A 24652-nucleotide genomic window follows, 5' to 3' on the forward strand; every position below is an offset into this window, starting at 1 on the left:
TAGACGTGATGTGAAAGCGGGAACCCATTTCAAAAGGTAAAATGACATTGATTACGCGTGCGTTTCATAAGCGCTCCGAAACGTCGCGTTATAGGTTTTTGTTTTATCCAATCTTTTCAATGAGACCGTTCTACTGTTTTTTTTTCATTTTTTTTTCTTGATCGCTACATTCCTCTATAGGTCAAGCGCGTATACAAATTTTGTAATGTTCCTGCACGTGCCACATATTGTCAGCATTGTTTCTTGCCCACGCGCCAGAGAGGACAGGGAATAGAAGGCAAAGAAGATTACCTCGTGGTGTTCCCAAATTTTAGATTTAATTATACTCCATTCCCTGTACATGAGTTCGTTTGTATCCGCTATGCACCCTGGCCAATCCCCCGCCGTGGGTATGTGCCATTCAGCCCGAGGACATCATCATCATCATCATCGCTGGATGGGCTCTCCTATTCCTGTTGTTGGATTCACCCCAAAAGATCTTTCGTTGATGAGACGAGGCCACATTGTACGCCTGGGCCGTCCGCCGTACGTCCAAGCCATGGCTCGCAAACCCGGCACCGCTGATAGAGCTCCTCATTGCAACGGGAATGGCTGGGCGTCGCTGAACACGGAGCCGGACACTGCAAAGGCAGGGGTGGTCACACAACGACCAGCGCGGTGGCTTGACCTTGGCGGTCAGCGTTCTCCGAGCTCGTCCAGCGCCTGTCTTGTGTCCGGTTCAACATCTCGAAACGCCGGGAACATGGCGCTGGTGACGGCAGGCACCACTCTACTCGAGCACAAGGACCACGGATGTGGTGAGTTGGCCTTGAAACTTGGGAAAAAAAGACACCTTGGCGCAAATAATTTCACAAGGACACAAAAAGAGACGAGGAGACAACGGACAGGCGCCAGCTTCCAACTGTTTATTGCTCGAAAAAAAAAACACATACATTTATAGTCTCGCGCAACGCCCACATTTACACACCACGTGCCTTATCGCAGCCGTGACTTATCGCCTAGGACGAACATTACTGCTCAGAAAATCGTACTCCGCCGCATACAACTTAAACGAAGTGTCACTCACGTACAAGGCTGCATTTTTCTTTATGTGAAAGGCTTCCAATGAAAGCCTCGCCTGCTTGAATTTGCTCTTGGCTAGAATCCTCGCCTTTTCCAGTCGAGGTGCACACTTGCACGTGTTAACGTGGCTCACCAAAGTGGCGTATTTATCTTTATTATTCGCTACCTTTTTGTCATGTTCCCCAAGGCGTTTGATGATGCACCTTCCCGTTTGCCCTATATAGGGCAATATTCCCCCTGACCTATGGAATGTCCTATATAGGGCAAACGGTGAGGTGCATCAACGAACGCCTTGGGGAACATGTAAAAAAGGTAGCGAATAATAAAGATAAATACGCCACTTTGGTGAGCCACGTTAAAACGTGCAAGTGTGCACCTCGACTGGAAAAGGCGAGGATTCTGGGCAAGAGCAAATTTAAGCAGTCGAGGCTTTTATTGGAAGCCTTTCACATAAAGGAAAAGGCAGCCTTGTGCGTGATTGACACTTCAGTTAAGTTGTATGCGGCGGAGTACGATTTTTTTCGCAATTTTCGTGCTAGGCGATAAGTCACGGCTGCGATAAGGCACGTGGTGTGTAAATGTGGGCGTTGCCCGAGACTATAAATGTATCTGTTTTTTGTTTCGAGCAATAAACAGTTGGAAGCAGGCGCTTGTCCGTTGTCTCCTCGTCTCTTTTTGTGTCCTTGTGAAATTATTTGCGCCTAGGTGGGGTTTTTTTTTCCAAGTTTCAAGATAAACTCAGTGCAGTATCTTACGGTATTTAATACTTCCACGCAGTATGAGCTCAGGACCAGCGGCGTGGTTCTTCGTTCTCCCGGCGAGACCCGAGCCAGGCACTGCGCGAGGACCCATCGTTGAACTTTGAAACGTATTTAATAATATAAAAATAAATTTTGTGTGCAATTCTGTAAAAAACTTCATCTAACCATATCAACGCAAATTAGGTGTCTCTGGCCGTTCCAGTTTCACCTTAATATCATTTTGTGAGCCGCAAACAACAATTCAACCTAAAACAAAACATACGAAGAGCACTCCTGATTCTCTTCGAATCCTCGTCCATGCGTGTACTTAACGTACAGGCCAGTGAGGATATGGTAAGTATATGTTAAGGCCTAGGTATAGTTCGTCTCGTTCAACCCGTGCCGGAGGAAGTACTGAGGGGACGCAGAGCCTGATTCGCCACCTGCCGAAAAAACCCTTGTGCCCTTCTGCCCTCGCGAGAGAAGCGGTACACAGAAGTAACTCTTCTGCATCTTAAAATTCGTCCAAAATTTCTTGAGTGGTAGATGACGAGGCCACTCCCCGTACAATGCCTTTAGTGCACGCTAGCTGCTCAGGAATAAAGGCTATAAAGGAATAGAATTGAGTGTATTACACTGGAGCAGATCCGATGCGCACTCCACCATGATGATGATGATGTCTCCTCAGGCTTATTGGCACATGAAAACCACGAGGGAATCTTCTTTGCCTTCTGCGCAGTGTTCTCTAAGGCGCGTGTGCAAGAAACAATGTTGACACTAGGTAGCACGTTCAGCTGCACGCCAAAAAGTTTAAAAGCAAGACAACAAGGGCAGGAAAAACCCAAGGAAGAAAAAGCCCCCTGGTGTCAGAAAAAATAAAAAGGTAAAATCCACTTATTGGAACACTTTCCTAATTTCAGTGAGAAGTTATCTTTTTCGCAGCTTATGAAGCGCTCATTTTTTTTATTTTACATTTTCAAGAGTCTTGCGCCCTAGACATGCTTATTTTTAAACGGAACATAAAATTTGCCTTTTACTGTTACCTGAATACACTTGCGCTAATTAGGGCAACGGACGACTTTCATTTGAGCAAGGTGCCGGGCTGAAAAACATTCCCAGTGATAAATGCAAAGAAATCCGCTCGCATAAGCTGGAACCAAAAGTGTTCTCACCGTTCCCGCAACGTTCTTGCGGGTGAAACTCGCCGTCTTCATTTGCGTTAGTGGCAATCGTACGACCACGAGACCATTGACAAAAATGAAGAAAAACTAGAGAGAATGTTTACTTCATTCGAATTAGGGCGAAAACATGGATTTCTGCGACGTAGAAGACGACGACGAACGGGCAGTGCCGCGGGACGGAGTGCTCGCGATAGGCCGTATGCGAACAAACAACGGAAGAGACAGCGGCCAATTTTGCTCATGGTTGCTACCCTGCAGAGTCATGCTTTCGCACAATAAAAGTGTCACTTATTTAGATTCTCCTTGTTGTCACCTGCAGTACCGTAAATTAGAAGCTGACAAAAAAGCTATAAAACTGGAAAACCTATGTTTCCCGAATGTTTGTCGATGGCCCATTGCGGGCATGAGCCATTAGAACGAAAATGAGTGATCCAAAGGGGCAATGTTTATTTTCCGATATAAAGTGCGCATCTTGGCATAAATTTTCATCGTCATGAGAATTTCCTTCGTTATTAGTGGTTAACGCTTCTCAAAAGAGAATCACGGAAAGCTGCCGTAATGAAACGTGGGCGGAGAAACATTTAAGCTTCCAAATGATTACCAGTAATATTACTAAAAAACGAGCGGTGTGTGGATGCATTTGCACGTTCCGGAGGCACTGCCCTAACGAGAAAAAAAGTGACTCACAGCACCTCCAATCCCCGAACGCTGCCGTTCTGCATATAGGCGTCACCCTACAACTCCCTCCTTCTCTTGCCGGTCTCGACTCCAGGAGTGCATCTTCGGGGAACGTCTGCATAAGGGGTGGCGTTGTTGGTAATTTGAGTGATGGATCAGTTACTTTTGTCCCCAGTGTACATCAGATATAGAATTTAAAAAATTCTATCATTTTCAGATCCCAACATCTGAGGTATATAAGAATGTACCACTTAAGAGTTTTCGCAGCTCTGACAATTTAAGTGCAGTTAATAATGACAGCAAAGGTAAACTTTTGTTTCGGTTTGAAGTAAAATGAGAGGCAAGACGAGAAGAACACACTAGAGAGCTGAATTCAACTTTATGTACTAAAATCCCCAAGCCTTTGTAGAAATTATTGCAAAAAGCATTCACCAAAGCTACAGAGCATCTGCACACGTTACCACTGAGCAAGATAGACAGGAGCGCCGACTTCGCTGTTAAGAGGGGCTCTGTTTTGCTATATCCGAGAGAGATTGGGGAGTCAAAATAGAGGACGCTCGGATTTGGCACTGATGCGCTCGCGGTGTAGACGCTTTCTTCTCCTTTTTTTAAAAAACACGCGCATGCATCATGGCATGCATCGCGGTTGTCTGCTGCGTGACGCTGCACTGGCGCCATCATCTGTGTCACCACAGTTGTCCTCTACTTCTGCCTCCTCCCTACAGCTCACCTGCCGTGTTTCACAGGCTCCATTATGCGCACACTCCACATGCTAACTTGTTCCCTTCTGTTCTTCCACTATTATCTCCTGTATTCCATAGACGGCCTTGTAGTGAGTGTCAGTACTGCATCAGGAAAAGAGAGAGGCATGCCGGGATGCGCGTTCGCCAAATGCAGCCGGTACAGCCAGCGATGACAGCGCCGCCCACCGGCAGGTAGCAGCCACCAGTAAGGCTCGTTATAAATATTCGTTCAGAACGACAGCTTGACATCGCCGCTATGGCGCAGTGGATTAGAGGCACGTTTTGCGTATGGGAGGTCGGCCGTTCGACTCCGCTCCCTGTACTGTAACTTTATTGTTTTCTTTAATTTCATTTCTTAATTTTTTTCCCTTTTAGGTCGCAAATCGTGATGCTTAGTGCCATATAACGCCGTTTAAGCGTTATTTAGGGAATAATTATCCCTTTTAGGTAAGCCGTTGTGACAATCTTCAGTCACCGTCATCAATTCACCGTGGTTTCAAGCCTTGTGGCTGTACAGGCTGCAGTTGGCGAATACGCTGCCGGGCTTAACGTCCGGCATCTGCTTTTGAGCTAACAGTCGAGCTTAGTGGATGGCGCTCGAATAATTTCGGCCACCTGCGGTTCTTTAATGCACAGCGACGTCGCACAACACCCACATACTGTGCGTATTTAGCAGATTTCCAAAACTCAGCTTGGAAGATGCAGGACGGGTGGCGGAATGGCTTTTCCCTGCCGTGCACACAAATTTCCTTCGCCATATCATGGTTTACAGCAAGCGACAAAACAGTTCATCGCTTGCCCTGTCTTACGGAGCACCAGCATTCAAATACCGCTGCACAGTATGCGCTTCTCCCGTCAGCCATGCCCTCTGCGTTTCGGGAAGCTCTTGGGTTCATTTGTCGTCTGCTACGACGCCCCAATACGAAGCCGATGGTGCACACATGGCTCGGCAACAAACGAGATGCATTTTGCGGAGCTGACTCTCCAAGTACCAAGTGTGAGTAACAAATCAAATTGCTTAATAGGAAGTGGCTGGCTTGTTGGTTCATCATGCCGAGGATTATAGCGCAGTAGCAACATGGTCAAGAAAGAGGTACACCTGTGTTTGCGTCCGTCTTTCTTGTCAATGTTGCTACTGCACTATAATCCTCAGAACAAAAGAAAGCCGGACGAGAGAGCTGAAAAACAAAGATTTTATTACGTCCTAAAGCAGCAATAACGCTAAGTTTATAAACACTTCAAAGGGCCAGGCATCGCACCTTGAAACTGAAATTTACCTGCACTCGTACGGACATTCTCACAGCTAATATCGACTAATTTTTTTTTAGGATTGAACTGTCGTTCAGGTTTCATAAGCCGGTTGTTGTGCATCGGCCGATTCATCAAAGGAAAAGTGTTATCTTAGTAAACAAAGAGGCTATTGTGCGCTGATGGAAAAACATGATTCCCTTTACAGCTTCGTCAGAAGTAGACAACGCGAAAAACGGCATCCCACCGGCTTTTCGCCCAATGGTCGCACAGAATTTCGTTTCGTGGTAGTGTCGACAGGTGGCGCGTCGATAGGCTACTTCTGCAGAGGAAAAAGAGTACTCAAAGCATTTTCGTTGAGTGAAGGCGAGTGGATATAGAGAGTAGAGCGCAACGCTGGGCGCCGGACGTGCGCTAGCGAGGCCTTCCGAATGCATTGTGGAGCGTCAGAATCGGCACTGCTGTCTATCTTACTCCGTGAACGTCAGAAATGGCATGGGAGAAGCAAATGCGAAAGCTAGATTCCATGAAAAACACGAAAAAAAATTCTTCCCGAATTCAGTGAACTTCAATAACCTCCAAAAAACAATCAATACCAATACAGACAGGAAGCCAACGGGGCGCATCATTAAGCAAAAGAACAAAAGAATGCTAAAAGGAAAATTTTAGTGACAAACATTGCAGAATCCTTGCCAAAAAAAGGTAACTTGATAACAACGGTAAGAAAGTTAAAGCAAGGTTTTTGGTACAGAAATGATATCTAAAGAGCTATCCCGACGGCTTGTTATATTCAAGCAAGAAGTTTTGCAGGTTACTTCACAACATCGAATATTTCGACACCTAGGTTAAAGCTTCTAAGGCTTTTGCAGAGAAACATGCCTCTGATCTGTTAGCTGACAGTAACTAAAGAAATTTCCGTTGATGGATGTTTAAAGTTATGTGACGTTATGGTTGGTTAATGTTCCAAAGCAACTCAGCCTATGAGGAACGCCGTAGTCAGAGGCTCCAGAAATTTTGACCACCGGGGGTTCCTCAACGCGCACTGACATCGCCCAATACGCGGATCTCTAGAATTTTGCCTCAATGAAAATGCGACCGCCGAGATACATTGGTTCAGCTATGTTTATGTTATCAGAACGACATCTGCAGCACACCTGTCAATGACAGACAGTAAGTCTCCTTGCTTAGGTAGCAAACTACGAAAGTTAGCAACAAAAAATGATATCGGTCGATTTGATTCAAAGACCTTGATTCTGCAGTTATCACCGGAAATGGGCTGCTCTCGGCTTGATTGCACAAGACGGTCATGAATGTCATCGTATCTGTAAGTTCTCTCACTTATGATCAGCTCATCATATGACAACCTAAATTTGCGTTCGCCTGCATTAGCCTTTGCAAATTACCTCAACTTTACCCATGCCACTTGCAGTTTTGGTGAAATCTCTTCGTCGATGCATACTTTAGGTGTGGTTAGGTCCTTCAATTTCAATGCATTTTTCAGACGGAAATTTTCCTTTTGTATTTCAAGAACATCATTACTATCGGGGAATGGAAGTAGACTTGCGCCTACCAATACGATGAACGCGCTCATTTACTCCTGCCTCAACGCTTCAACGCTTCAGGCGAAAGCTTCACCACGGGACCTCGTGGTTCCATCGCCGAGTGCCTAGTTTTGACCTTTAGCTGAGTTTGAAGTCAAACCAAGAAAAAGAGAAAAGAATTGAATCAATGTCCATGACTCGGAGTGGAACCCGCAGCTGCGCGATCAGATCTCCTTTAAGGGCCGCAGAGAGAAACCATAAGGCTATCTTTCTTATGGAAATAGTGCCGAAAAGAAAAATGAAAGCATGCTTACGCCACAAAACAATACGTCACCTTACCCCTGCATGACCCCACCTTCCAAAACATCAAAAATCTGGGCGGCACACACATGCATCCAGTTAGGGCAGCCAGCTAGGCGCTATTGCAGGGCAGCATATACTTCCCGCAGCAAAGCGCATTCTTCACTACAAAAGATTTCGAAGACCGTGGTGATTCGGCATGGTGGTCCACCATGTGGCTCTTCCCCAGACTAAAAAGTCCCTGCAACATAAATAGGTCCTATGGCAAAAGACAGTTTTTCTCCAGAGGGAAAAAACGGATACTCTAGGGTGTGCGGTCAATGTCGTTAATTGTTTGTTGTAATGTGTCCCAGAAGAAAACCTCATCAGTGCACAGAATAAACCAACTGTCAATTGTCTCTGGTGTACTTCTCAGGGAGCAATACAGCGTATATGCCGCCTTCATGCTGAGGAAACCACTGAGCTATCGCCAAACCAACACGCCTCGTGTTAAACTGCACCATACTCTCGCGCTGTGCATGGAGGGCACATCTTCATCAACGTCCATATGCTCCGTCCCGCTGCAGTGCCCGCTTACCGTAGTCTTCTCCGCAGCAAAAATCATTGGTTTCGCTCCGATTCAAATGTACTAAACATTCTCTGTAATTTTCTGTTCCCAGCTCGGGTACGCCGTTCACTATAAAGTTATCTCGTCTAGGGCGATTGTTAAGGTACAAAGACTCGCTGTGTGAAGTAGAGGGCTCCTCCTTATGAGCAGTTCTCCTCCACAATGCTCACTGAAAGTGTTTCTCCTCAACCCCCCGCTGTCGCTTTCTAGTGGCAGCACCTATTCTATGTCAATTCCCGATGTCCACGGACGGAGACTTTCTGCACTTTCTCCAGAGGCATGTGCCATCGACGCACTCCGGCGAGGACGCTGTTGCCGTTGCCTTCCGCAGCTGCTATGAGGTGGCCGTCTCTCTAAAGACACCGCCATTTCTCTCTCGTACGACTGTCCAGTGCCTCGGCTGGCTTGGCGCTCCCGTGCTTCGGATGCGTCCTTGAATCGGATAATGCGGCTGTAGTGAGCTCCAGATCGGACGGCAATTCCTGCAAACGCCTAACTATAGAGACATCTGGAGAATCGGACAGGCGTGCCTGATGCAGGAAGAGTGCAAATAAATGGCGTTCACTCTGTTGTGATGGGATGAATAAATTTGCACTTCGTGTCACTATTTCTTCTCTGTGATTTGAACACTAGGAGCACGCGATGGCTGTTATCACTATGGGATTCATTTATTGTGCTCGCGAGCCAACCACGCACCACTGGCTGACGTCGCCTAGCCCTTGTATTTACTCCGCTTCTCGGAGGGTGTGAGAAGCGTCAAGTTACATTTCCTGACTAATGAAGGTCATTTTATTCATCATTGCGTGTGAATAGGTTCCATGCACGAAGGAGAAACCATTGGGGCATGTGTTGAGCTGTGACTCGTGACTGTTAAGTTTGTCGTCGTGCAAATATGCCTAGGTTTGTAAGACATCTGCATATTCACAAGCGTGCCCATGTGCATTACAATATAGTTCAGCGTTTTAAAGGCGGCAGTCAGGCGGCGATACCTAGTAAGAGTACCACTCGAGAGTAATCTAGCGTGAAAGGTGCGCCAGTGCGAAAGTGGTTCGTGGCACTGCTAGGAAGCCCGACGGAGCCGAGAGGACAAATGATAATACACACACAGCGCTGATCTTTCTAACCCTCCTTTAATAACAGCACTACATGGCTGCCTGCTCACCTCTGTGCTCGCCTTTTTTTCTTAGATGTTATTTGTAGAGAAGAAATGCAACTTGTCCAGATCGCAGTTTCCCACCTTGAAAAAAATACGCGCGTATATATTTCCGCGTAGCCTTTTTTTGGTATCCCGAACAGCATTGAAGGACAATAGACACCTAATTTTATAGCGCGTTTTCTTCTTTCAAATGATGCTTTATCAATTAGAATACATAGATCACCGCGTGGTTTTTGCCTACGACAATTAAATAACATATAATTGAATTTCTTCTTGCATGGTGTTTCGGTTTTATGAATGGAGCGGTGGCTCTGACGTGCACTTGATGTTTAGGTCGCATGTCAAACGAAGAAAGGGTCATATAAATACGGGTACATAGTTTTAACTCACTGCAACACCTAAATCAACCCGTTCCAGTAGTTAGAGCACACCAAATGACGTATCAGCAGTTATAATGCCTTTTTTGTGCCTTACGTGACCTAAACACCAACTACATGTCACAGCTATTGTTCGGTTAATTAAACTAAAACTGTAACAGGGTCGAGAACAAATGCAATTATAAAAAATTTAGCGGTCGCAGATGAATACTATAGGGTGATCTGTGTATATCAACATCTGGCGCTTCGTCTGAAACAAGAAAATATCAAGCAAAAATATTGTGCCTAAAGTCCTTTAACCTTTCAGTGAGGGCCGGCTTTGGACGATGCTTCTTTACGTAGCTGTTCAGAAAGCATCTAGCTGGCATTGTAATGGGCGTTTGAAAATGTGGAGGGAAGGAAGCTGCGGCTTATTTCCTGGCATCATTTAAAATCAAAGAAACAGTTGTGTATCTTGCTATGCATACAATATTGATTGATGTCAGTTTTCCTCAGCTATGCTCATTACAAATATAATACGCTTAATCATCTTTTACAAAGCTGCAGGTAGTTTATCACCATTTCAAACTTTTTACTTTTATTTGTGATCAGAACTGCACTCATGTTGTAATGTGAGTACATACCAAATTTACTCCTGTAATTTTCGTTACACTATCCGAACGAAATAGCAGACATATTTATAATGTTCATTAGAATGTAATCACGTTCTGGTGACCCATTAAAGGGAAAAATCGCTTAGTTCATTTTGCGAAATGTCGGAATTCGTCTCGGTTGTCGTGCCAACTGTGGGCCACATGCCCGCACAGATGCCTCGAGCAGTCTGCACGCTCGGGATTTCAATATAATATGTGTGTCAGTCAGTCTGCTTAAACATGAATTTTACTTCAGTTTTTCTGGCATACCTACCTTCTTTTTCTTTTGCTTCAGTGTTTTATGCCCTACGTTCAGGCATTTACAATTTGTTGCATTTACCTCCACGTGCCAGTCATCGCCAGCATTTACTCTTGCGCACGCACCTTCAAGAACACAGAGCAGAAGGCAAAGAAGATTCCCTCGTGGCGTTCGTTGCTCCCGCTCTCCTGTGCCAGCTGTCCGACTCAGGTTACAGGCTTTGTCGTCGCTGTGACGCGGCCGCGTTGTGCGCGTCTCCCTACCACCATTCGATCAACCAATCGCTTACAGACTACGCTCCGCAGAAGAGGCTCCTGATTGTACTGTGGTTGCTTGGCCGTCCCTGAACATGGAATCAGCCTCTGCGATCGCAGCGGCGGTGACACCACGACCAGCGCACAGTCTTCAATTTGGCGGTCGCCTACCTCTAAACTCGCCCAACGCCTTTCCTCTGCCCGGTTCACCCATCGGACACACGGGGCATTCAGAGCTGGCGATGGGCGGCACCACCCTGCTCCAGAACAAGGACCGTGGACCCCAACACAAATATCCCCCCGAAACTGCACCCATCCCGGCAGAGCTGTTACCCGACCTCCCAGTGACCGCCGCGGTGAGTCATTTCGAAAATGTCCTTAGTTCCTGAAAATAGACGCCTTGGCCGACATCGTATTCGGTCTCAACCAAGGGACACACCACATATCGAAACATGAGCAGGAAGCTCTCTAGGGTAGCGCTCTGAATGGTTAAGGTGCATTTTTTCCGCGAACCGACAGTTTAACACAATAAAAAAAATGCAGGCGGTTTAGCATTGGTAAGCGCGGAATATCGTGCAGTATCGCATTAGTTACGGGAAGTACTTAAGTTCCTGACACGCTAAATGCATTTGACCTGAATGTCTTTACTTGGAAGGTGTTTTCCTCGAATGTCTTTACCCAGGCCTTCACTCAGGTGAACGCCTGCTAGGTGTGCACAACTGGCATGTTGCAAACGACCTGCATTCCATACACCAGGCTTCAGGCACCCAAGTACGTGCGTACTGTACGTACCCATGCCTGAAATCGAAAAATGCGTATGTTAGTGCTAATGCAGTAAAAAATTAACCGGGGCACTTGACCTCCTACTTAAATGTATCACATGATTGCGTTAATCAGTCAGTGCCTCTAGGGGATTGGTCATTCTCTATTTGATACTCACAGGTCCCCGGAAGTCCTCCTACCACTCTAGCGCAGTAGTCCAGCGGTCAAGAAAAATTCAGGGGGCACTTTGTCTAAAGTGCGTAGAGGTGAAAGCGCTTTCCGAACCACTTTCGCTGCTTCTGTGGCACTGGTGGCGTCACATATAACTGAGTACTGATTGCTAAGTGATGACAAATCACTAATTAATGATTAATTACTGATTAATGCCTGAATACTAATTAACTGCTAATTAATGACGTTTAAGCTTCGCCTTTAGGAGTGGAACGCGACAGCGGCCTCTAGAATTTCGCCTCCATCGAAGGTCGGCCGCCGCGGCCGGGATCGAACCCGCGTCTTTCGGCGGGTCCTTCTTTATTTCGTCCTCCCATTTGCCTCCCCTTAGCTTTACCTTATAATTTCACGTTTGCACCAAGCAATTTTAGTGCCTCTCCCAGAATATTTACGCGTTGCAGCTAAAAGACGAAGATCATACGAACAAGCCGCCACATCCTTCCGCCGTTGCAATGCCAATGCCGCTGCACTGCACTCTCAGTGACTCCTTTTTAAGCCAGCGCCTACAGCGGCTCCATGATCACCACCGCCACGAACGGCGCGCTCTATGACGCGTCCATACCTGACAGGCAGCCTGCTGACCATGAGAAATGCAAAGCGCCGCCTCACGACGAAACAGAGAACGTTGCAAAAATTGTCTTCGTCCGCTTTCCGTCACCAGAAGCCACTGAGATTCCACTCTCCCCCACACATGCAGAGCAGGCGTGAAGACTAGCCCATGGGGGGGAGTAGGAAAGGAGGATAGAAAAGGCGCCTGGGCAGTCGGATGGGCCGTATTCGGTAGGCATTGTAAAAATAGAGGAGGCGCTGCTTCTACAGCACAAGACGCATATAACAATGCTGACATAATGCTGATCTGCAAGAAGGGAGTCGGGCATGAAAAATTATACCACAACGAGCTCCAATTTCCTGGCATAATCGTTCCTAAAGTTAAGAACAATAAATACTTTCCATCAATGAGGGGAAGACGAAAAGGTTCACTAAATTAGGCAACGGACCCGACATTGCCAGAAGGGAATTCGACTGAGATGTACATTGTGATCACCTTAGGCAGGAAGCCGAACCCGTAACTGGGAAATGAAAGCTAAGCGGAAAGCACTCGTTCCCTTCGAGTAAGCGAGAGTGCCCTTCAGAGCTACTACAGGCAAGGAGACACGGAACGCCCTACCTGCTGCGGAGTCAGCTCTTCAGGTCCAGCGCTGGAGGGAGCTAAAGTTTGGCGTAAGCGCCGCGGCTTGGGTGCTGTATTGAAGAAGGAACGACCATTCGCGGCGTTGGTTCAAGCTGCAGAAAACAAACATTATTGAATACAAAGAAGCCCTGCTTCGCCTAAATTACGTAAAAAACCAGTGCTTCCACTGATAGGCGGGCGCACTTCTTCGCCTTTAGCGAACACGAAGCTACATTACCTCGCTATACTTTCTCAATGATAAGCCGCACATAGAAGTAACTGATGCACGCAGATTCAAGTCCTTGCAACGATCAACAAAGCTGACACCGCGTTAATCCACTAATAGACGTGGTGTGAAAGCGGCACCCGTTTCAAGAGGTCAAATGGCATAGATTAAGCGTCTGTTTAATGAGCTTTTCACATGAAGTAAGTGATTCATTGCGGTGATACATGAGTTTTTGGTTTTTCCACTCCCGTCAATGAGATCGCTGTACTGTTTTCTTTTAATTTTTTTTTGATCTCTAGATTCCTCTATAGGTCAAGCACGTATACAAATTTTGTGGATGTTCCTGCACATGCCACCTATTGTCAGCATTGCTCCTTGCCCACGAGCCAGAGAGGACAGGGAGTAGAAGGCAAAGATGATTACCTCGTGGTGTTCGTTGCATGCGCTCTCCCATTCCGGTTGTTCGATTCATCCCAAAAAAAAACCTTTCGTCAATGAGACGTGGCCATATTGTACTCCTGGGCCGCCGGCCGTTCGTTCAAGATATGGCTCGCGAACCCGGCACCGCTGAACAAGCTCCTCATTGCAACGGGAATGGCTGGGCGGCGCTGAACACGGAGCCGGACACGGCAAAGGCAGGGTTGGTCACACAACGACTAGCGCGATGGCTTGATCTTGGCGGTGGGCCTTCTCCTAGCTCGTCCAGCGCCTGTCCTGTGTCCGTTTACACATCTGGAAACAAGGGGCACAAAGCGCTGTTGACGGCAGGCACCACCCTGCTCTAGAACAAGGACCGCGGATGTCGTGCGTTGTCCTGACTTTGGGAATTTACCCGTCCCTGCATAGGCAACTGACTTTGGGAGTGTCCCATCCCTGCATAGGCAAAAGTCGACAACCCGCCCACCGCCACGGCGTCTTTTTTTCCCATAAGCATGTTCACAGACTTTACCGTATAGATGCCGTCACCTATAGTGGTGAGCCGTGAATAGACTGCGTAGTCGCTTCGCTTCGGTTGCACATTTGCCCTTGAAACAATATTCCTATATAAAAATGGGGCCGAGCGCGAAAACAATTGCCTGAAACTCTACTACTTGAGTCCCCATTATTTAATATTGCAATTCACCAAGCGGTGCCCTTTTCGTAAAGAGCATGCCGTTGCGGCTCGCTCACACTTTGAATTCGACGTGAAAAGCAAGAAAATTCTTTTCGCTGCGGCGAACTTTCGAAGGTAATCCTGCATGAAAGGCCTATTACTACGGAACAGTTGCTGTCGGCGAAAAAGCTCGTTGCATGCGACTAATGAGTATGAATCTGAGAACAAGGTTTTACTGAATCCTTTTCGCCGTAACCATCTATCGAGACACCGCATTCACTCAGGTATCACCTGCGCACTGAATGTGAGCGCCGCAGGATTTTGGCGTGGCGAGCTTCACTCGTTCTTGTGCCCGAACGGCTATATGTTGTCGTTCCGTTAGTCTGTTCACTGCAGAGTTTCCAATGCCGGTTTTATCTGATCTTTCAAGGCGATAGCGTTAAAATTTTCGTCGTCATCATCGACGCTACAGGTGTTGTGGGCAAGAATTCGGCGGAGAAGAAACCTACGTTGGCTACCTTGGTAACGTGATTTCGTAGCGCCATCACAATCTCCACACCGGATTGTGAGCACACTGTACACCGTAGCAGGCGACAGTTAAATTAATGATTGGCCGCGAGAAGTTGCTCTGGACGAGCAGCCTGGGTCGCACAGGCCCTACCAGTGGCAGCACCTGCCATCGCAGGGCATTGAAGCATCGCTTAATCACTGCACTACTCCGCCAAGAGTGATTTGAGGACTCGCAGTGATCTTTGAGTGTAAAGCAGAGAATGCAGTTCCCCATAAGCAATTCCGCATTTATGTCATTAAGGCGGATCTGAGGTGTTTCCTCCAATTTTTCAAAATTTTAGCTCGAAAGCACTCCTTCAGACGTACCCACCTCGAGCAAGAATCTTGTGTTGTGCGACCAAATTAACTTGGGTAAGCTCGGGAAATATCGGTGGAGCGCCACGCCAGCTGTAGCCAATGGAAGGAGCGCGTGGCACCAGCTGCTTCTAGAGTGAAGAGAGGACGATGAATGTCAAGAAACGCGGTTGTGTGTACAGCCGCCCCGATTTTTAATAATATAGCGCGAGTGGCGACACAACTGCTGGTCACCGCCTTATAATGACGATAAGCGTGCAACAAGGCGAGAGTTCGCGCACGCGCACGAAGGCAGAGCGTCGTCTGCTACGCTGTTCCGAGCACGAGGCCACACGCCCTGCCGCAATATCAGTTCGCGAGATGCCGCCAAGCCGTAGAGCGCAAGCGCATGATTAATATGTGGGACTGCACGAGACGTGAATTCTTCCTCTCTCTTTTTTTTACCTATTACGGGAGGCCAGCCTGGCGATTAAAAGTTATGATAAGAAAAAATACAAGGAAAGAAATTCCCACATATTAATGATGCGCGTGCGCTCTATGGCTTGGCGGGATCTTGCTAACTGATATTGTGGCAGTGTCCTCGTGCTCGGAACAGCGTAGCAGACGACGCTCTGCCTTCGTGCGCGCGCGCGAACTCTCACCTTGTTGCACGCTTATCGCCATTATAAGGCGCTGACCAGCAGTTCGGTCGACGATCACGCCATATTATTAAAAATCAGGGCGGCTGTACATGCTGGTACCAGACAGATAGAGCAGATTTAGAATGAACGTATGCTCTCGCATGTCTACTAGGCTTAACTACGTTAAAGATTACCTGAAAAGGGTCTTGGAGGTTGGCTATAAAATGCTTGCATTATGTACAATACAGGCTACCGAGCATTCATGCCGCATACATAACCTCAAAGGCAAGCCGATAATCTATGATGCATTTCTAATAACTTCAGCTTCCGCGCCTCGCGGCTACCAGCGGTTTCTGGTTTTTGCCCCAAGCCACACGCAACGCGTCATGCAGCGCTCGTTACGTCAACAGCGGACTGCTGTGATTTTTCGCCATGCCAAATTCACGCAACCGCCCGAGGGGCTGAGTCAGTGGGGCCGGCGGAGGAGCGCCGTCATTTTAGAGCGCAAAAACAGACCAGAGTCGATGGAAAGGGGCGAAGATCCAGCAATGCATATTGACTACAGATAGCCCAGCTTCCACGAAACTAATTAAAAAAAATTCTTCTTGGAGGATATTTGTGAAGGGCTTCATTTAACATCCTAGGCATCCAGGTACGTTCTTGCACCCCCCATTTTGAACGCATGTAAAACCGTACCACTTTTTTTTTGTTGCAGCCAGCGACCAAGCTCTGTCCTGGCCTTTTGTCAGGGGTAAGACGCCTGTTTTTCGCTCCATGCATCTCCTCGTGGGCTGTGACAGCGAGCCACTATCATCACCGCTACTTTGGTGCCCTATGCCGGCACTGGGGGCGCCTCTGGGCACGGTGCTCTCCGTGCTGGCTTTTTCTGGATTGCTGCAGCGATTCTCTGCGCTGCTATAAGGTGAGTAAAGGTCCATATTCGCCTTTATTCTGGCGTCCACGTTTAACTCGGGTTGCATGCAGGTCGTCACGACCTGCATGCTTTTCTGTAGGTCATCAGCTATCCAGTGCAGATGTTTGAGCGGTCCTCTGAGTAGGCCGTGGAGCTAGAGCCAGCTTTTTCAGTTCATCATGAACACAACTACGGAAGAAATGAAAGGTGCTGAAAGCCGTTTCTTATCGTCCTTTCTCTTTACTGATTTGCGTCTTCCCGTTCGATGCCTTTATTCTTTCTGAAACGACCGCCTAGGTTCCGCAACACCTGCCGTAGACACTTAACTTAGGACTACGCATTTTTTCCGAGATTTGTATTGGGGCCAGACATTACACGAAAAAGCGGCATTCTTCTGAGCTGTTCAGACTACATTGAAATCCACACTTATGTACTCCAATTGCGTGACGGCCGCATTATAAGACTAGGCACCCTCTCTAGAGAAATTCTGAAACATATGGCGACCAGTGGGAATAGAGCACGAGAAAAAAAAAATTCGCTGTGGTTTGACCAATTGCCATCCCAAGTGGAATTGCGGAAGCAACGGCGCGAGAGTCGCAGTGGCGGCGGCGCCTCTGAGTCACCCGCGTAGCCGAAGAGTCCGCGGTGGATCCAGCGCCGCAACTGTGCGCCGTGTGACGTCACTCCTCCTGGAGAATGCACTGCTGGCGCAGCAGCGATGACACCTCTGAGTCACCCACGCAGCAGAGGAGTCGGCAGCGGCTCCGCGCTCCTCTGACGTCAATCGCTCCTCGCACTTGCGCGGCTGGGGCTCTCCGGGGCTCCGTGAAATCGCTCACACTTAGCGTAGTGTTGCTTTCGCAACTAAAGACTGCTAGTAAAATCTGCTGCACCCACTGGTCATGTGTAAGCTTTTCCGAATAGAGCATCAAAGCGTAAACGTGTGTATAGCGATGAGGTTTAGCCCTCAACCGTAACTGAAAATGAATTGGCAAAGAGATTTTTGAAGAAAGGAAATGGCGCAGTATCTGTCTGACATATCTCAGTGGACACCTGAACAGCAACATAGGGGAATGGAGGAAGGAGGGAGTGAAAGAAAAAGGTACCGTAGTGGAGGTCTCCGGAGTGATTTCGAGGATATTTAACGTGCACTGACACCGCACAGCATCCGGGTGCCCTTCGCGTTCCGCCTCCATCCAAACTAGGGTGACGCGGTCGGGTTCGGACCCGGGTTCACCGGCTGGGTAGGCGATCGCCTTAACCACTGAGACCCCGCGGCGGGTCTGTAACTACAGTTATTCATAATACAACATTTTGGACGAGTTGGTTACCTACATTCATTATTACAGCGCAAAGACGGCACAGAAGAAGAACGGGTCACAACAGCCCTGAAGACCCAAGACATCAAGCGGCCCGCGCACGCCCGGCGCGAATACCACAGCACCCGTCGTTACGAGCCCGAACAGGCGACGCCGCCTTTGATGGGCAAAGCGCCCGGAGCCGGCCGGCAGCCCAAGACGGATAGTCTGCTTCCTCAAACGGGTCAATGCAAAGAGCCCGCCGGGAACAACCGACGCATCAGCCCTTCGGATGAAGCCTGCGCCAGGGGTCAACAGCAACCTGCCAGAGGCGGTTGTCATTCGGCCGGTCGCAACCGAAATCCTTCCAACCGCCAATCCAACGGCCACAGCCAGTGGAATAAGGACAGCGCGAGACCAGACAATCCGGACGGTGGAAATCGCGGCGGGGGTGTGGCCGCTCACCTCAATCCGGGCACTTACGGCTGCCAAAAGGCGACCGGAGCTTGCAGACTTACAAGCCCAGCCGACACAAAAGCAGCGACGCCTCCGCCGCCCCCGCCACCGTCTCGAGGACGACACTACAACAACAAGCAGAATGGAGGAGGCGGACAAACGCAGGCCTGGAGGCAGTTTTCTAACACCAGACCGAGTCCTCAACCTGTAACCCCTCCCGCCGCAGCAGCGACCGCTGCCCCTAGGGCGGCAACAGCCTGCAACAACACCAACAGGTCTCCGACGCATAAGAATAAGGGCCCAGCCACTGGCGATCCTCCGTGCCCATCGCGAAGGTCCCGCCGACAGCAACACCAACAGGAGCAGCGGTCTGACTACAACAATCCCCGCAACAGCCGGGTTAACGCTCTGGCGGCGGACACGTCTCTGCGGCAGGGCTCCCGCAATTTTTAGCGTTCTGCACGCGGGGCTGTGGCCGAGGTATCGCCGGAAGGTGCTGGCGACGATCTGCCGGACGATGGGTCGCGTAGGCGCTCCATGTCCCTCAAGGGGCTTTGGGAGAAAACCAACCTGACCATTTTTCGCCGGCGGACGTCGCAGTGAACGTGGTGCATGTTTGCACACGCCCAAGGCCGCCCGACTGCCGGACTGGAGCCATTCGTTTCGCCTGCATCAGCTGGCAACCAGAGTATATGCGGCCGCTTCTGATGTGACGAGAGTTTGGTTCAACTCGGTGTCACTTGATTTTAAGGTTATCGCTGTGCCCACAGACTCGTATTTAGCGCACTGGCAATTTTCCACGAACTGTCCTTGTGTGAAAAATGACAGAAAGCTATTTTACTGCGGACGGAGCAAAAGGTTGAGCTGGCGAGGATGAAATTGAAGGCACTGACTGTTCGAGCGCGTCGGGTTGCTGGCTTAGAATGACAGCTCTCCTGTACATACCTTAGGTGTTTCATGAACATACGTGACTATATTGACGTCCTCCCTATTTCGGCGCTGTTGTGTCCCCTCATTGTTCTGTGCCGGCCTGTGCCGCCTCATTGTATTTCTGTGCCGCCTTATTGTATTTAACCATCCAAGCTTTTCTGATAATTAACTAATTAATTTATGCCAATGAATCTTTTTTGTTCGCTTAACTCTCACTGATGAAATGCATTACAAATCATTTCAAACTTTTTGTTTTATTCTAGTGCCTATTTTTGCACTGTTTTGGCTGTCAAGGGCGGTTTTCCCTTCCACTCACTATACCGACGTCCTCCCTATTTTGGCGCTTTTTCGACAATTTTGGCTCTAATTAAATAACTAATCATACTGTCGAAATATTTTTTTTTTTGCGAACATCGCAAGTGCTGCGGACACGTTTAGCAGGCACATTTTGGGGACACGTTTTTGTGACACGGCCACGCCGACGTAGCCTAGAAATGCCTTCGTATTAATAATACAATTCTACACGTTATCGAGTTTCCGAGCTCTTCCCGGTGACTTTTTCATGCTCGCACCTTCCTCCGTCGCTCGCACCTGGGTATATAAGTTGAGAGGTGGCTATTGGTGAGATTCTTTCAGACGTTAACCAGCTACCACGGCTACCAATAAACCAGCTACCAATAAACCGCGTAATTCCTGCGGGTCAGGAAGCTTCGCTCAGGCAGGTTGGGCTGGCGTAGGAGCGCCGACCTGTACGTTTTCACTAAAAATTTTAACTACAGAAAACTCAGCTTCTATAAACCGAAGTAAAAATTCTTGCTGGTCAATATTCGTGAAGCGGTGGGCTTTAACAAGCCTGCATACTCCAACTTCATTTTACCACTTCACGAACCCCTTTAACGAGCTTCAGCTCTTACGCAGGTGTACACAGGGTGTTTCAGTGAACACTCTAAAATTTTCTGGAATACCCATTTTGAGGTGGAAATATGGCAGTGTTCGCGGACACCACAAAAGCAGTGCTTGGTTTAAAGTTGTAAGCTGGTTATCTAATTTTCAATAATGAATCTTTAAACTACGAGAGTTAGGCACCTAGTTCCAATTAGAGGTTTGTAGCCGGTCGTTAGTAGCACCCATATTAGTTTTCAGAATTTAGAAAATGTGATTACCCTAGGCACGGTGGCTCGACAAATTCTGGCTGCATGCTGCGAATATAGATGCGCTTACGAAAGCATGCAAGCAAAGGAACCGCTCCAGTACACGAAACTAGACGAAAACGCGAACATTTGTTGCGCGACAGCGCCAAGGATAATCGTGTTTTCGAAATTCTGGAAAACGCTATGGCAATTACTGTCGACAGGCTATATATATCTCATTTCAACTAGGCACCTAACTTCATTAGTTAAAAGATATTTATTAAAAATTAGTTAACCAGCTTAGTGCTTCAAATGATTCGATGGATTTTTGGTGTCCGCAAAATCTATAATACTACACCGCAAAAGCCATAATTTTGCCCCAAAATATTTATATCTGAATATAGGCCTATTTTTGCCTCTTTTTGCAGAAAGGCATTCTGGTGTCAGCGAACGCTGGTAACAATATGCGGCAAAAGCCATATTTTTTCCCCAAAGAAGCCTATGGCTGAATAGATTTTTGAAAATATACACACTGAAACACCGGTACATGGTCAAAGCCAAGAGCACCGTAATGCTTCCACTAACCTGTGGGATATGAAATTTCAGTTGCCGAGTCTTATGGAATGGAGGAAAAAGTAAGGAGGTCAGGGCTTTTCAGCAAATTAGAGAGATCTCTAATATGTTTTTTAATCTTCAAAGAGGTAACTAGGATACCCATTTAAAGTCATATTCACTGCAATTTACGGCTGAGAGATTCGGTGTGGTTCTGCCTACGTGCTCTTCCATAGTTTGCAATAGAAATGTTCGCGGAAACACGTTCCTATTGATATGTTGCAGTGAGGGCAGTCCACCGGTCAGGAAGACAGCAACAAGACTTGCAAATGAAGGTCTTTATTTGGGCTGACTTGCCCCCGAAAAAGAACTAAAGCAACAAACGTGCACGTCAGTCGTCGAACTACGAATGCCCGCCGCACGATGCATCGCTGAATATAAAACCGGCAAAGAAACTTCAAGATAACAGGTCAAAATTTATGTCAATAACGTGGAAAACGTAGACGCAGTTCTTCATCGCTGCGATCAATCGAGATTAAACAGGTCGCTTCTTGCCTCGCGAACAAAATTGATAACGGCCCACTCCTGCGGCCTCGAGCGCGAACGAACGGACGCTACGATGATACGTGGCACTATGAAGCCTCCACTTAAATAGAGTGCGACTTCGCTCACTGGAGCGAAGTAAAATACCACACAGCGACGTTGCAAAAACTTTGAACAATGATTAACCGCTGTTAATCCCTGCACACCATTTCAGTCTTTTTTTTCTTCGTACTGCTCTCTCTGCTTTGCAACTTGGCGTCTAACCCAACATACTTTATAAACTCTGCATACGTTATGCGTTTTCTTTGCAGGTTTTACACAACTGCGAGGCATCGGTCTTGTTCCTACTGCATAACTAGCGAAACAGGGCGAGAACGAAAAACAAAAATTCACCTACCTAACATATCTTGGAGACACCGGTTGATCGTCAGCCTTCTTCTAGCAGCTCTTCCTTGCCGCTCTTTTTCCTTTTTTCCCCTTTGTTCCCCTCCCCAAGTGTAGGGTAGCCAACTGGGCATCGCCTGGTTAACCTCCCTGCCTTTCCGTCCTTTTTTGTCTCTCTCTCTCTCTTCTGTTACAGCCGCCCTCGCGTCATAAAAAGATCATCACAATGTCATCACCCATCACAGCTGATGCGTCACAGTTTACGCACGTCGACATACCTGAGGTGGTTCCTAGCGATAGCTTTTTTTTTAATATAAGAATTTATTGGGTACATATTGGTTACATAAATTCAGTATACAGGCGAGGGTCCCAAATTCAAGCGACTGTCATGGGACCGCCGGTAGATTAATACTAACTTGAATAAAAAACAAACAGCAACACAGACAGGGACATTTAGCAGTAATAACAATGCTAATAATAACAATGGCAGTAACAACAACGATAGTTTTTTGCAGGACTGCAACAGGGTGGATGAAGCCTCAGAAGAAAAAGCGTGCATCATTTCAATCGGGTATTTCTACGAAGAGCTACGGCCGCCTCTCTCACTGTATTTTACGCAAAGACATCAAGCAGTTTTTCACATATCATCCGCTCCTCTGCAATTGATGCTTGAACTGTTTTACAGTGAGGACCTATGTCGTATCTACATGGTATGTCTAACGGTAGCGTTTTTTTTATGCAGTATGGGGATGTTCCTGCTGATGGCTTCATGTTCTCGAGGAGGCCAGGGACCGTAAAGGAGCCCTGACGGTTCCTTTGAGATATTTTCAGTAGTTAATTATGGAATAATGCGTCAAACATAGTTTCGCTTATTGCATTACTACTGACACAAAATGTCACGGTATATCGATGTCCTTGCCAGTGGTTTTTGAACCACCACTTACATTTTTTCTTCTAAGCAAGAATTCCTCCGAAAGCATCCCCACACAGCCTCATCATGTAACCGCCTTTTTCCGAGGTTACGAAATTTGCAGGCGATTGGGGGGAAGCCCGTTAATTTAACTGCATGGTGGTCTCAGGCTTCTTCGAACTAACAGCATCTTACTCGAGTTACTCTGATCACACAAGACAAGATACTGCATCGGAGTGGTTACGTCGAGACTAGTGTTTGCACAGTAAAAATTTTAAAAATATTAGGAGACCCTAGAGCTCCGGGGTAAGAATATGAAACGATAGCATAAATGGGTTCATTCCTGTATGCGGAATCGGTCATTCTCTACATTTATAGCCGCTGGGGGTTCTCATGCACTCCTGGTGCAGTGGTGCAGCGGTTAAGGGATGCGCCACTGCCCATTGATAGCAAGCCGTGCCACCAGGGGGGTTGTGCGATTGCATGTTGGAAAAAACAGCGCCAAAAAGACGACCACGGAAGAAAGGGGACGCGCACGATGGTCCCCTTTCTTTCGTTGTCGTCTTTTTTGCGCTGTTTCTTTCGACAAGCAACCAGTCGAACTCGCCCAGTTTTGCATCCTTGGTCTTGTGCCACCCGGGCAGCTCTTCTCGCCCAACCTCTCGCGACGAATAATTCATTTATTTGCCTCCTGCCGTGGTAGTCAGTTTCCTGATAATCCCGTGGGCAGGATGGGATCACGCCACAAGGTGGCCCACCTAGGTTGCCGCAGCGGCTGGGGCAACCGGCCGCTCCGGATGCGAGGGTAAAACAGTCGCCAACGCCGACGCCGGACAATATTTTTCCGACCTGGACGTACTAAAGCTTTCGCGTTAAGAATGATTACAAAACTAACTTTACATTAATTAACACCGCTGAATGAAACATATCGCACAGAGCTTTTTTTGTCTGAACGGCTATGGGGATTTCTTTGGAGGCAAAATGCTTGAGACCCGTGCACTGTGCGATGTGAGTGCACGTTAAAGAAACCTAGGTGGTCGAAATTATCCGGGGCTCTCCACTACCTCATCCTTCATAGCATGAGGCACTTTATACACACACTTAACAATCAATCAACACTTTTATATCACTTCTTACTAAATGAATGATTTGATGAGCGAAACATAATGCTTCAGTTGAGTACAGAAGCACGTTGTACGGAGATATGGTTTTTAAGCTTCATGTGATTTGCGCGTAATATATTTTCTGCTTTTTTTTTCACGCAGGCCTATACGACCAGAAGTGCCTCGCTGCCGCACACAATCTGTGTTGTCAGGTTTGTGTCGATCTTAGCATTGGGAAGTGCACACCGAGATCTGTCTGCAGGTGTAGCGGCTATTTGCTCACCAGTGCACACGGCAACGCGACTGCGGGCGAATGTTACGGAATTTGTTCACGATTAAGGCTCGTTCACATGCAAGCGACTCTTGGTTCGGTAGAGTCCAGTGAGTCTTCTGCTATAATAATTTTGCGTATTAAAATATCTGTTATTGTGTGAAATAGAGGCATCGCTTATTTCAGTTGTATCGGGACGAATTAGCTATATCTGGGTGTTATACCGAGCGCTTCATAGCAGTTTGCGAATCACTAGCCATAACAATTTTTCTGAAAAGCAATATTTTCTCTGAAAGCTTCGGAACACATTGAGGTCAGAAATGGGCATGATTACTTTTTCCCCGCTTGTCCGCGGCTGAGAGTTCAAACTGCCGGCAGCATAACTTGTTAGTGCGCGCTACCGAGCGCACTTGAATT

At 47.6% G+C, this 24652-nt stretch overlaps 1 pseudogene; it reads left to right on the top strand.

Annotated features, from left to right (window-relative positions):
* Positions 1 to 742: 742 nt before the first annotated feature.
* LOC149354612 (uncharacterized) lies at positions 743 to 19015 on the top strand (annotated as a pseudogene).
* Positions 19016 to 24652: the final 5637 nt, after the last annotated feature.

The sequence above is a fragment of the Amblyomma mixtum genome, chromosome 3, assembly GCF_055824585.1.
Source record: "Amblyomma mixtum isolate Tamu chromosome 3, ASM5582458v1, whole genome shotgun sequence".
Classification (NCBI taxonomy): Eukaryota; Metazoa; Arthropoda; class Arachnida; order Ixodida; family Ixodidae; genus Amblyomma; species Amblyomma mixtum.